Source organism: Heptranchias perlo, chromosome 39, assembly GCF_035084215.1.
Source record: "Heptranchias perlo isolate sHepPer1 chromosome 39, sHepPer1.hap1, whole genome shotgun sequence".
NCBI classification, from domain to species: Eukaryota; Metazoa; Chordata; class Chondrichthyes; order Hexanchiformes; family Hexanchidae; genus Heptranchias; species Heptranchias perlo.
Genome location: NC_090363.1, coordinates 480,764 through 494,583, shown reverse-complemented (window position 1 = coordinate 494,583; position 13,820 = coordinate 480,764). Strand labels below are relative to the sequence as shown.

Genomic DNA, 13,820 nt, shown 5'->3' with positions numbered 1-13,820 from the left:
GGGATTGACATTGGGCTATGGGGAGAGAGTGGGGCAGTGGGATTAGTTTGGGATTGATGCAGGGCTGGACGGAGAGAGCGAGGCAGTGGGATTAGTTTGGGATTGATACGGGGCTATAGGGAAAGAGCGGGGCAGTGGGATTAGTTTGGGATTGACATTGGGCTATGGGGAGAGAGTGGGGCAGTGGGATTAGTTTGGGATTGATACAGGACTATGGGGAGAGAGTGGGACAGTGGGATTGGTTTTGGATTGATACAGGGCTATAGGGAGAGAGTGGGGCAAAGGGATTAATTTGGGATTGATACTGGAATATGGGGAGAGAGCAGGACAGTGGGTTTAGTTTGGGATTGATACAGGACTATGGAGAGAGTGGGGCAGTGGGATTGGTTTGGGATTGATACACGACTATGGGGAGAGAGTGGGGCAGTGGGATTAGTTTGGGATTGATACAGGACTATGGGGAGAGAGTGGGGCAGTGGGATTGGTTTGGGATTGATACACGACTATGGGGAGAGAGTGGGGCAGAGGTATTAGTTTGGGATTGATGCAGGGTTATGGGGAGAGAGCGGGGCAGTGGGAATGTTTTGGAATGATGCACGGCTAGACGGAGAGAGCGAGGCAGTGGGATTAGTTTGGGATTTATATGGACTGTGGGGAGAGACCTGGGCAGTGGGATTAGTTTGGTATTGGTACAGGACTATGGGGAGAGAGCGGGGTAATGGGATTAGTTTGGGATTGATACAGGACTATGGGGAGAGAGCGGGGCAGTGGGATTAGTTTGGGATTGATACAGCACTATGAGAGAGAGTGGGACAGTGGGATTGGTTTTGGATTGATACAGGGCTATAGGGAGAGAGCGGGGCAAAGTGATTAATTTGGGATTGATACAGGACTGTGGGGGAGAGTGGGACAGTGGGATTACTTTGGGATTGATAGAGGACTATGTGGAGAGAGCGGGGCAGTGCAACCATCTTCAGCCAGAAGTGCCGAGTGGATGATCCATCTCGGCCTCCTCCTGATATCTCCACCATCACAGAAGCCAGTCTTCAGCCAATTCGATTCACTCCACGTGATATCAAGAAACAGCTGAGTGCACTGGATACAACAAAGGTCATGGGCCCCGACAACATCCCGGCTGTAGTGCTGAAGACTTGTGCTCCAGAACTAGCTGCGCCTCTAGCCAAGCTGTTCCAGTACAGCTACAACATTGGCATCTACCCGACAATGTGGAAAATTGCCCAGGTATGTCCTGTCTATAAAAAGCAGGACAAATCCAATCCGGCCAATTACCGCCCCATCAGTCTACTCTCAATCATCAGCAAAGTGATGGATGGTGTCGTCGACAGTGCTATCAAGCGGCACTTACTCACCAATAACCTGCTCACCGATGCTCAGTTTGGGATCTGCCAGGACCACTCGGCTCCAGACCTCATTACAGCCTTGGTCCAAACATGGACAAAAGAGCTGAATTCCAGAGGTGAGGTGAGAGTGACTGCCCTTGATATCAAGGCAGCATTTGACCGAGTGTGGCACCAAGGAGCCCTAGTAATATTGAAGTCAATGGGAATCAGGGGGAAAAGTCTCCAGTGGCTGGAGTCATACCTGGCACAAAGGAAGATGGTAGTGGTTGTTGGAGGCCAATCATCTCAGCCCCAGGGCATTGCTGCAGGAGTTCCTCAGGGCAGTGTCCTAGGCCCAACCATCTTCAGCTGCTTCATCAATGACCTTCCCTCCATCATAAGGTCAGAAATGGGGATGTTCGCTGATGATTGCACAGTGTTCAGCTCCATTCGCAACCCCTCAAATAATGAAGTAGTCTGAGCCCGCATGCAGCAAGACCTGGACAACATCCAGGCTTGGGCTCATAAGTGGCAAGTAACATTCGTGCCAGATAAGTGCCAGGCAATGACCATCTCCAACAAGAGAGAGTCTAACCACCTCCCCTTGACATTCAACGGCATTACCATCGCCGAATCCCCCACCATCAACATCCTGGGGGTCACCATTGACCAGAAACTTAACTGGACCAGCCATATAAATACTGTGGCTACGAGAGCAGGTCAGAGGCTGGGTATTCTGCAGTGAGTGACTCACCTCCTGACTCCCCAAAGCCTTTCCACCATCTACAAGGCACAAGTCAGGAGTGTGATGGAATACTCTCCACTTGCTTGGATGAGTGCAGCTCCAACAACACTCAAGAAGCTCGACACCATCCAGGACAAAGCAACCCACTTGATTGGCACCCCATCCACCACCCTAAACATTCACTCCCTTCACCACCGGCGCACTGTGGCTGCAGTATGTACCATCCACAGGATGCACTGCAGCAACTCGCCAAGGCTTCTTCGACAGCACCTTCAAAACCCGCGACCTCTACCACCTAGAAGGACAAGAGCAGCAGGCACTTGGGAACTACACCACCTGCACGTTCCCCTCCAAGACACACCATCCCGACTTGGAAATATATCGCCGTTCCTTCATCGTCGCTGGGTCAAAATCCTGGAACTCCCTTCCTAACAGCACAGTGGGAGAACCTTCACCACACGGACTGCAGCAGTTCAAGAAGGCGGCTCACCACCACCTTCTCAAGGGCAATTAGGGATGGGCAATAAATGCCGGCCTCGCCAGCGACGCCCACATCCCACAAACAAATAAAAAAAAAGTTTGGGATTGATACAGGGCTATGGAGAGAATGGGGTAGAGGGATTAGTTTGGGATTGATACAGCAAAGAGCCAGGACAGACCTGATGGCCTCCTTCCTTGCCGTAAACCTTCGAACATATTTGATTTGGTGAAGTAAATCCAGTTCAGAATGAGGAGGAATGTACAATCTCCTGGACTGGTAGAATCCTTCCTCTGTGAAAGTAACTTGTGCAACCTCAGCCCTGTGTCTAATGGTTACAGGCTCCAGAGCACAAGACTGCCCCCAGTTTGACATGACAGACCCTCGGGTGGCTGGTTTTGGGGCCAGTGGAGAAAGATTTCGTTGCTACAGTAGGGAAAGGATCACATTGAAATTCTGCAGCACTGAACAGAAGCATTTGAGATATTTCAGTTCTACAGATCGGCCGTCAGTGTTTTTGACCGTGAGTTTTTTGGCAGTGACCTTGCACCTGTGAACATCGACTGGATAATTCTTAGGTATTAATGTACCGTCCTATCAATGATGCAAACCTCCGACTCAAACTATAAAACTGAAAGTTACAGATCTTGTAATCTATCTCCTGGTGTGGTTCGCATTTTTGTTACATTTGGTTTGATTTGTATAATACAATTCCTTCATGTTGAAAGCTGGATTTATAGTTTGCCATGCATTTAGCTGACTGTTAGACACAGATCGACATCATAGCAGCCCAGATATTTACAGCCCACTTGGAGTCGGTGAATTTTATATCTCTCCAAGCAAAAGAGGAGTGAAGATTTTTACCCAGTGGAAAGGACACTGAACCTTCAATGAGACACAAACACTGAGAGCTTCAGTAAGCAAGAATACAAGAGTCACTCTTCAGCAGTTAATGTTTATTTAACCATCCACTGAAAATTAAAACAATGTGACATTGATAAGTCGCAAAAACTGCCTCTAACTTTTGGCTTTTTTCTTCATCAGCTGCTGTCTGAAGTGGACTTTTTCCCTTTAAGATAATACGTTTCATCTTTTTGTGAAGAACTTTATTTTCCTAAACTGGGATCAACAATGACAAAAACACATCTCACAGACTGCACTCGTGTACTAACAGTGCTTGAAATCCAATCCCAACTTTACATTCTCACTTCTTCATTACTTCTTCCAAAATTCAGACTCGACACAGATCCTGCATTAATTCGCTTCTCTTACTCTCATCAGGTTTCACTTTTTTCATTCTCAAATACACTTTGTTTGCCAACATTTCCTTGTCGTGTCAGCCAGATACAAGAGTTTGTTGATCAGAATTTCCACAAGATCACAGCAGCAGGCACTGGGAAAAGGGATGGAATTATGATGTTGGTCGAGTTGAAAAATGGTTAATCTTATCGGATATTCTTGTGAGTGAAAGTAGATTGAGGTCATATCATCATAAACTTATGAGGGTCAGCAATGTGATTCATAGCTGAAATGGACCTGATTCTGATCTGAGCCCTTCTGCTAAGAGCGGGGCAGTGGGATTAGTTTGGGATTGATACAGGACTATAGGGAGAGAGCGGGGCAAAGGGATTAGTTTGGGATTGATACAGGGCTATGGGGAGAGAGCGGGGCAGTGGGATTAGTTTGGGATTGATACAGGGCTATGGGGAGAGAGCGGGGCAGTGGGATTAGTTTGGGATTGATACAGGACTATGGGGAGAGAGTGGGGCAGTGGGATTAGTTTGGGATTGATACAGGACTATGGGGAGAGAGCGGGGCAGTGGGATTAGTTTGGGATTGATACAGGACTATGGGGAGAGAGTGGGGCAGTGGGATTAGTTTGGGATTGATACAGGGCTATGGGGAGAGAGCGGGGCAGTGGGATTAGTTTGGGATTGATACAGGGCTATGGGGAGACAGCGGGGCTGAGGGATTAGTTTCAGATTGATACAGGACTATGGGGAGAGAGTGGGGCAGTGGGATTAGTTTGGGATTGATACAGGACTATGGGGAGAGAGCGGGGCAGTGGGATTAGTTTGGGATTGATACAGGGCTATGGGGAGACAGCGGGGCAGAGGGATTAGTTTCGGATTGATACAGGACTATGGGGAGAGAGTGGGGCAGTGGGATTAGTTTGGGATTGATACAGGACTATGGGGGGAGAGTAGGGCTGAGGGATTAGTTTTGGATTGATACAGGGCTATGGGGAGAGAGCGGGGCAGTGGGATTAGTTTGGGATTGATACAGGACTATGGGGGGAGAGTGGGGCAGTGGGATTAGTTTCGGATTGATACAGGACTATAGGGAGAGAGCGGGGCAAAGGGATTAGTTTGGGATTGATACAGGGCTATGGGGAGAGAGCGGGGCAGTGGGATTAGTTTGGGATTGATACAGGACTATGGGGAGAGAGCGGGGCAGTGGGATTAGTTTGGGATTGATACAGGACTATGGGGAGAGAGCGGGGCAGTGGGATTAGTTTGGGATTGATACAGGGCTATGGGGAGAGAGCGGGGCAGTGGGATTACTTTGGGATTGATACAGGACTATGGGGAGAGAGCGGGGCAGTGGAATTAGTTTGGGATTGATACAGGGCTATGGGGAGAGAGCGGGGCAGAGGGATTAGTTTGGGATTGTTCGAACCAAGAGCTGGGACAGGCACAGTGGGCCAAATGGCCTCCTTTGCTGCTGCAAATTTCTATGGTTCAATATAGTTTCTGCTGAGACCGGAAAGAGGTTAGTTGCGAGATGTTTGCAATTCAAAGCTTATTATAATGAAATTACCGTTGGACGGAACATGAGAGTTCAGAACAGTGTTGGAATGAGGATGGGATTAAAATGTACTGTGTTCAGTTTTGGGCTCCTTATCTAGGGAAGGATATTCTTGCCTTCGAGGCGGTGCATCAAAGTTTCACTAGATTAATTCCTGGGATGAGAGGGTTGTCCTGTGAGGAGAGATTGAGTAGAATGGGCCGATACTCTCTGGAGTTTAGAAGAATGAGAGGTGATCTCATTGAAACATAAGATTCTGAGGGAGCTTGACAGGGTAGATGCTGAGAGGCTGTTTCCCCTGGCTGGAGAGTCTAGAACTAGGGGACATAATTTCAGGATCAGGGGGTCGGCCATTTAAGACTGAGATGAGGAGGAATTTCTTCACTCAGAGAGTGGTGAATCTTTGGAATTCTCTACCCCAGAGGGCTGTGGTTGAGTCATTGAGTATATTCAAGGCTGAGATCGATAGATTTTTGGACTCTAGGGGAATCAAGGGATATGGGGATCGGACGGGAAAGTGGAGTTGAGGTCGAAGATCAGCCATGATCTGATTGAATGGCGGAGCAGGCTCGAGGGGCCGAATGGCCTACTGCTGCTCCTATTTCTTATGTTCTTATGTTCAAATGGAAACCAATGAATAGGGTTTCAAAAAAACCAAAATGTAACAGAATTCACAATTTACAAACATTTCCTGTCCTTTTAAAAGAATAAAGAAGCATCAAACAGAACAGTTTTCAGTGAAATGCAATCTATTTCATACTGCTCTTGGTAACATGGTAAATAATAAAGTCCATCACTGTACCCATCAACAGACTGAACTCACTTTACAAGGTAGCAACTCTTGAACTACCCAAGCACTAACCTCTCCTATTATGAGCTGCATGTCTCGGCCTAGAGTCTTTCTCTGGCTAGAAAGAAAGTGAGACCCTTTCTACCTCACTGATTGTTCCCGACTTAAACCAGCTGTAGACTGAATTTTTCCCCACACGGAGAGCTGTTCCCCAAAATGATTACCTCGGCCCCTGGTGTGGGCAATCATATCATAGAATCATAGAAGTTACAACATGGAAACAGGCCCTTCGGCCCAACATGTCCATGTCGCCCAGTTTATACCACTAAGCTAGTCCCAATTGCCTGCACTTGGCCCATATCCCTCTATACCCATCTTACCCATGTAACTGTCCAAATGCTTTTTAAAAGACAAAATTGTACCCGCCTCTACTACTGCCTCTGGCAGCTCGTTCCAGACACTCACCACCCTTTGAGTGAAAAAATTGCCCCTCTGGACCCTTTTGTATCTCTCCCCTCTCACCTTAAATCTATGCCCCCTTGTTATAGACTCCTCTACCTTTGGGAAAAGATTTTGACTATCTACCTTATCTATGCCCCTCATTATTTTATAGACTTCTATAAGATCACCCCTTAACCTCCTACTCTCCAGGGAAAAAAGTCTCAGTCTATCCAACCTCTCCCCATAAGTCAAACCATCAAGTCCCGGTAGCATCCTAGTAAATCTTTTCTGCACTCTTTCTAGTTTAATAATATCCTTTCTATAATAGGGTGACCAGAACTGTACACAGTACTCCAAGTGTGGCCTTACTAATGTCTTGTACAACTTCAACAAGACATCCCAACTCCTGCATTCAATGTTCTGACCAATGAAACCAAGTCTGAGTGAAAGAGACGAATGTCTCCTACATTGTCTGTTTCACTGAGACTCCTGCTGTGTTGAACAAGTGGAAGCTAACCTAACATTACAATTGCATGTACCCCTGAAATATACTAACGTTGCCCAATATTGTCTCAAGCTGATATGATATTGAGAGAAGACACAATTCTGGTAATTATCTAGATATTCGATTCTATTAAGGTCGACTCTGCGTTTTACAAGTCCGTACTAAGCGGCTCTGATTAATTTCTGTTTCCCCAAGTACTTAGTAATTTCTTCCTGTATTATAGACTCTCAGGCCTAGAAATTGGATCTTGTAGCGCCCATTTTTCAGGCTAAGGTAGAATATGGCGGGCAGCGCGCACGCTGATCCTGCAGTGCACACGACTTGCCTGCAGGTTTTCACCTCCTTTAGGTTCAGGCCTGAACCAATTTCTGGGCTGAGGAGTTTACCAACAACTGACAAATGAACAGCTTAGAATTTTCTGGCTGATCCCTGTCTCCTTTTGTGATGAGGGTGTCACATTTGCCACTCTCCATTTCTCTGTCTTCTGCCAAAATTTTCCTTCCCCCGTGCCTCTCCTATCTCTTCCCCAGTTTCCCCCAGGACCTGTGGATGTAAACCATCAGGTCCCGATGATTTATCCACCTTAAGCTTAAGTGGCTTTGCGTAAGCCTCATTGACGTATAGCCTCCACTTACAATTTTAGACCCTCCTGCGGAGTGTTTATCAGCTGAATATCCATCTCCTCAGTGAAAACTGTGGCAAAATCACTGCCATTCCTTCTCTCTCCATGACAAGCCTGATCACCAATGATAAGCCAATGCCCTTCCTTGCTACCATTCTGCTAATGTGCCTGTGCAAAACCTTTATGCTTCCTTTTATGTTTTTTGTACATTTTCTCTCCTACTTCTAATCTCTCCTATATTCTTTACATCTATCAAGGCTTTTTTTAGGTCCCTACCTTGTAAGCATTAAATGCTTCTTTTTGTAGTTTTAAAGTTTATGTAATCTGCCTGTTTCACCATGAAACCACAGCCTTCGATACTATCCCGTTTTCACTGAACTCCAGTTCCAGATGTGATGGGGGAAGAGAGAGAGAGAGAGAGAAACAGAGAGAGGGAGAGAAAGAGACAGAGATGGAGAGGAGAAAGATAGAAGTGATGGGGAAGGGAAAGAGAGGGGGAGAGGGTAAGAAAAGTGGAGAGAAGAAAGAAGACAAGAGAGAAAGGGGAGAGGAAGAGAATGAGGAGGGGAAAGAGAGAAGGGGAGTGGGAGGGGTGAGGAATAAGGAACGAGGGAGTGGAAGAGAGAGGCAATAAGAGAGACAGAAATGGAGCGGAGTGGAAGGAGAGAGAGAGACGCACAGAAAAGGCGATTCCCACCCTTGGAATGCATATTACAGCCAGGCTCTGTAAGACCATTTATATTTGGTTGCATTTTACCTCCAAACAGTGTAAATTGCATCAAGCTGCAGTAAGTCTCATCTTGTCCATAGCCTACTAGTTCTTTTCTCAAGATTCCATGTCTGCACTGTAAACAAAATATACAAGGCATTGAATAAAACATGTGAATAATCGGAACTCAATTAAAAGCTGGACAGTTCCTGTGACAGTCCCAGTCCCATTGCATTATGAACAACAACCTGCATGCTGGGATAAACAACAATAACTTGCATTTATATAGTGCCTTTAATGTGGAAAACGTCCCAAGGTGCTTCACAGGAAAATAATTGACACCAAGCCAAAGAAGGAGCTGTTAAGAAGGGAGACTAAAAGCTTGGTCAAAGAGGTAGGTTTTAAGGAGCATCTTAAAGGAGGAGAGAGTGGCAGAGAGGCTTAGGGAGGGAATTCCAGAGCTTAGGGCCCAGGCAGCTGAAGGCACGGCCGCCAATGGTGGAGTGATTAAAATCAGGGATCCACAAGAGGCAAGAATTGGAGGAGCGCAGAGATCTCTGAGGGTTGTAGGGCTGGAGGAGGTAACAGAGATAGGGAGGGGCGAGGCCATGGAGGGATTTGAAAACAAGGATAAGAATTTTAAAATTGAGGTGTTGCCAGACCGGGAGCCAATGTAGGTCAGTGGGCACAGGGGGTGATCGGTGAACGGGACTTGGTGCGAGTTAGGATACGGGCAGCAGAGTTTTGGATGAGTTTAAGTTTATGGAGGGTGGAAGATGGGAGGCTGGTCAGGAGACCATTGGAATAGTCCAATCTGGAGGTAACAAAGGCATGGATGAGGGTTTCAGCAGCAGATGAGCTGAGGCAGGGGCGGAGACGGGCGATGTTACAGAGGTGGAAGTAGGCAGTCTTGGTGATGGAGCAGATTTGTGGTCGGAAGCTCATCTCAAGGTTGTGAACGGTCTTGTTCAGCCTCAGACAGTGGCCAGGGAGAGGGATGGAGTCGGGGGTCTGGGGAACGGAGTTTGTGGCGGGGACTGAAGACAGTGGCTTCGGTCTTCCCAATATTTAGTTGGAGGAAATTTTTGCTTGTTGGACAAGCAGTGTGACAAATGAGAGATAGTGGAGGGGTCGATGGAAGTGGTTGTGAGGTAGAGCTGGTTAGCTTAGATGTGGAATCTGACATGTTTTCAGATAAGGTCACCGAGGGGCAGCATGTGGATGAGAATTAGGAAGGGGCCAAGGATAGATCCTTGGGGGATTCCAAAGATAACCAAGCGGGAATGGGAAGAAAAGCCACATTGCAGCTGATTCTCTGGATATAACTGGATAGATAGGAATGGAACGCAGTCCCACCCAAATGGAAGAAAGAGAAGAGGCGTTGGAGGAGGATGGTGTGGTCAACCATGTCAAAGGCTTCAGACAGTTAGAGAAGGACGAGGAGAGATAGTTTACCACGGTCATAGTTACATAGGATGTCATTTGTGACATTGACAAGGGCCGTTTCTGTACTGTGGCGGGGCAGAAACCTGATTGGGCATGTTGGAGAGTGGAGAGTTAATAACCAAAATGGATGATAATAATCACAACAATCTATAATAATCACAATGATCTATAATAATCACAATGATCTATAATAATCACAATGGACGATAACAATCACAATGGACGATAACAATCACAATGATCTATAATAATCACAACAATCTATAATAATCACAATGATCTATAATAATCACAATGATCTATAATAAACACAATGGACGATAACAATCACAATGATCTATAATAATCACAACAATCTATAATAATCACAATGATCTATAATAATCACAATGATCTATAATAATCACAATGATCTATAATAACCACAATGATCTATAATAAACACAATGGACGATAACAATCACAATGATCTATAATAATCACAACAATCTATAATAATCACAATGATCTATAATAATCACAATGATCTATAATAATCACAATGATCTATAATAATCACAATGGACGATAACAATCACAATGATCTATAATAATCACAATGAATAATAAATATCACAACAATCTATACTAATCACAATGAAATATAATAATCACAATGATCGATAATAATCACAACAATCTAAAATAATCACAATGATCTATAATAATCACAACAATCTATAATAATCACAATGATCGATAATAATCACAACAATCTATAATAATCACAATGAACTATAATAATCACAATGATCGATAATAATCACAACAATCTATAATAATCACAATGATCTATAATAATCACAATGATCGATAATAATCACAACAATCTATAATAATCACAATGAACTATAATAATCACAATGATCGATAATAATCATAACAATCTATAATAATCTCAATGATCCATAATAATCACAATGGATGATAAGAATCACAATGATCTATAATAATCACAATGATCCCTCACAATCACAATTAATATATAATAATCACAAAGATCCATAATGACCACAATGATCTATAATAATCACAATGATCAATAATAACCACAATCATTTATTGCAATCACTAAGATCTATAATAATCACAATGAACTATAATAATCTCAATGAACTATAATAATCACAATGAATAATAAATATCACAATAATCTATACTAATCATGATGATCTACAATAATCATGATGATCCATAATAATCTCAATGATCTATAATAATCACAATTTATGATAATAATCTCAATGATCCATAATAACCACAATGATCTATAATAATCACAATGATCTATAATAACCACAATGATCTATAATAATCAGTGAACTAAAATAATCACAACAATCTATAAATTCACAATGATCTATAATAACCAAAATCGACCATAATAATTACAATGATATATAATAATCACAAAGATCCATAATAACCACAGTGATCTATAATAATCACAATGATCTATAATAACCACAATGATCTATAATAATCACAGTGAACTAAAATAATCACAACAATCTATAAATTCACAATTATCTATAATAACCAAAATCGACCATAATAATTACAATGATATATAATAATCACAAAGATCCATAATAACCACAGTGATCTATAATAATCACAATGATCAATAATAATCACAATGATCAATAATAATCACAATGATCTATAACAAAAACACAATGGACGATAATAATTACAATGATCTATAATCAGCACAATTATCCATAATAACCACAATGATCTATAATAATCACGATGATCTACAAAAATCACGATGATCTACAAAAATCACGATGATCTATAATAATCACAATGATCTACAATAATCACAATGTTCCATAATAACAAGGATCAAGAATAACAACAATGATCCATAATAAACATAATGGATGATAATAATCACAATGGACGATAATATTCACAATGATCTTTAATAATCATGATGATCCATAATAATCACAATGATCTGTAAGAATCACAATTTATGATAATAATCACAATGATCTATAATAATCACAACAATCTATAAATTCAGAATGATCTATAATAACCACAATTGACTATAATATTCACAATGATCTATGATAATCACAATAATCTATAATAATCACAATGATCTATAATAATCATAATAATCAATATTAATCACAATGATCTATAATGACCACAATGATCTATAATAAACACAATAGACGATAATAATTAAATGATCTATAACAGCACAATTATCCATAATAACCACAAAGATTTATAATAACAACAATGTTCCATAATAACAACAATGATCTATAATAACCACAATGATCTATAATAACCACAATGAACTATAATAATCACAATGATCTATAATAATCACAATGATCTATAATAATCACAATGATCTAGAATAATCACAACAATCTATAATAAACACAATGATCTATAATAATCTCAATGAACTATAATAATCACAACGATCTATAATAATCACAATGATCTATAATAATCACAACGATCTATAATAATCACAATGATCTATAATAATCACAACAATCTATAATAAACACAATGATCGATAATAATCACAATGATCGATAATAATCACAACAATCTATAATAAACACAATGATCTATAATAATCTCAATGAACTATAATAATCACAACGATCTATAATAATCACAATGATCTATAATAATCACAATGATCTATAATAATTACAACAATCTATAATAATCTCAATGAACTATAATAATCACAATGATCTATAATAATCACAACGATCCATAATAATCACAATGATCTATAATAATCACAATGATCTATAATAAACACAATGATCTATAATAATCACAATGATCTATAATAATCACAACAATCTATAATAATCTCAATGAACTATAATAATCACAATGATCTATAACAATCACAACGATCTATAATAATCACAATGATGTATAATAATCACAACGATCTATAATAATCACAATGATCTATAATAATCACAACGATCTATAATAATCACAATGATCTACAATAATCACAATGATCTATAATAATCACAATGATCTATAATAATCACAATGATCTATAATAATCACAACGATCTATAATAATCACAATGATCTATAATAATCACAATGATCTATAATAATCTCAATGATCTATAATAATCACAACGATCTATAATAATCACAATGATCTATAATAATCACAACAATCTATAATAAACACAATGATCAATAATAATCTCAATGAACTATAATAATCACAATGATCTATAATAATCACAACGATCTATAATAATCACAATGATCTATAATAATCACAACGATCTATAATAATCACAATGATCTATAACAATCACAATGATCGATAATAATCACAATGATCTATAATAATCACAACAATCTATAATAAACACAATGATCGATAATAATCTCATTGAACTATAATAATCACAATGATCTATAATAATCACAATGATCTATAATAATCACAACGATCTATAATAATCACAATGATCTATAATAATCACAACAATCTATAATAAACACAATGAATTATAATAACCAAAATGAACTATAATAATCACAATGATCTATAATAATCACAATGATCTATAATAATCACAATGATCTATAATAATCACAATGATCTATAATAATCACAATGATCTATAATAATCACAATGAACTATAATAATCACAATGAACTATAATAATCACAACAATCTATAATAATCACAATGATCTATAATAATCACAATGATCTATAATAATCACAACAATCTATAATAATCACAATGATCTATAATAATCACAATGATCGATAATAAACACAATGATCTTTAATAATCAAAATTAACTATAATAATCACAATGATCTATAATAATCACAATGATCCATAATAATCACAA

The 13,820-nt window shown here is 40.5% G+C and overlaps 1 long non-coding RNA gene across 1 annotated transcript; it reads right to left on the bottom strand.

Annotated features, from left to right (window-relative positions):
• Window positions 1-3,504: 3,504 nt before the first annotated feature.
• LOC137304867 (uncharacterized) lies at window positions 3,505-8,748 on the bottom strand. Its single transcript, XR_010958649.1, has 2 exons — window positions 8,487-8,748; window positions 3,505-3,956 (listed from the first exon to the last, which is right to left on the bottom strand). It is a non-coding gene; the product is annotated as an uncharacterized lncRNA (long non-coding RNA).
• Window positions 8,749-13,820: the final 5,072 nt, after the last annotated feature.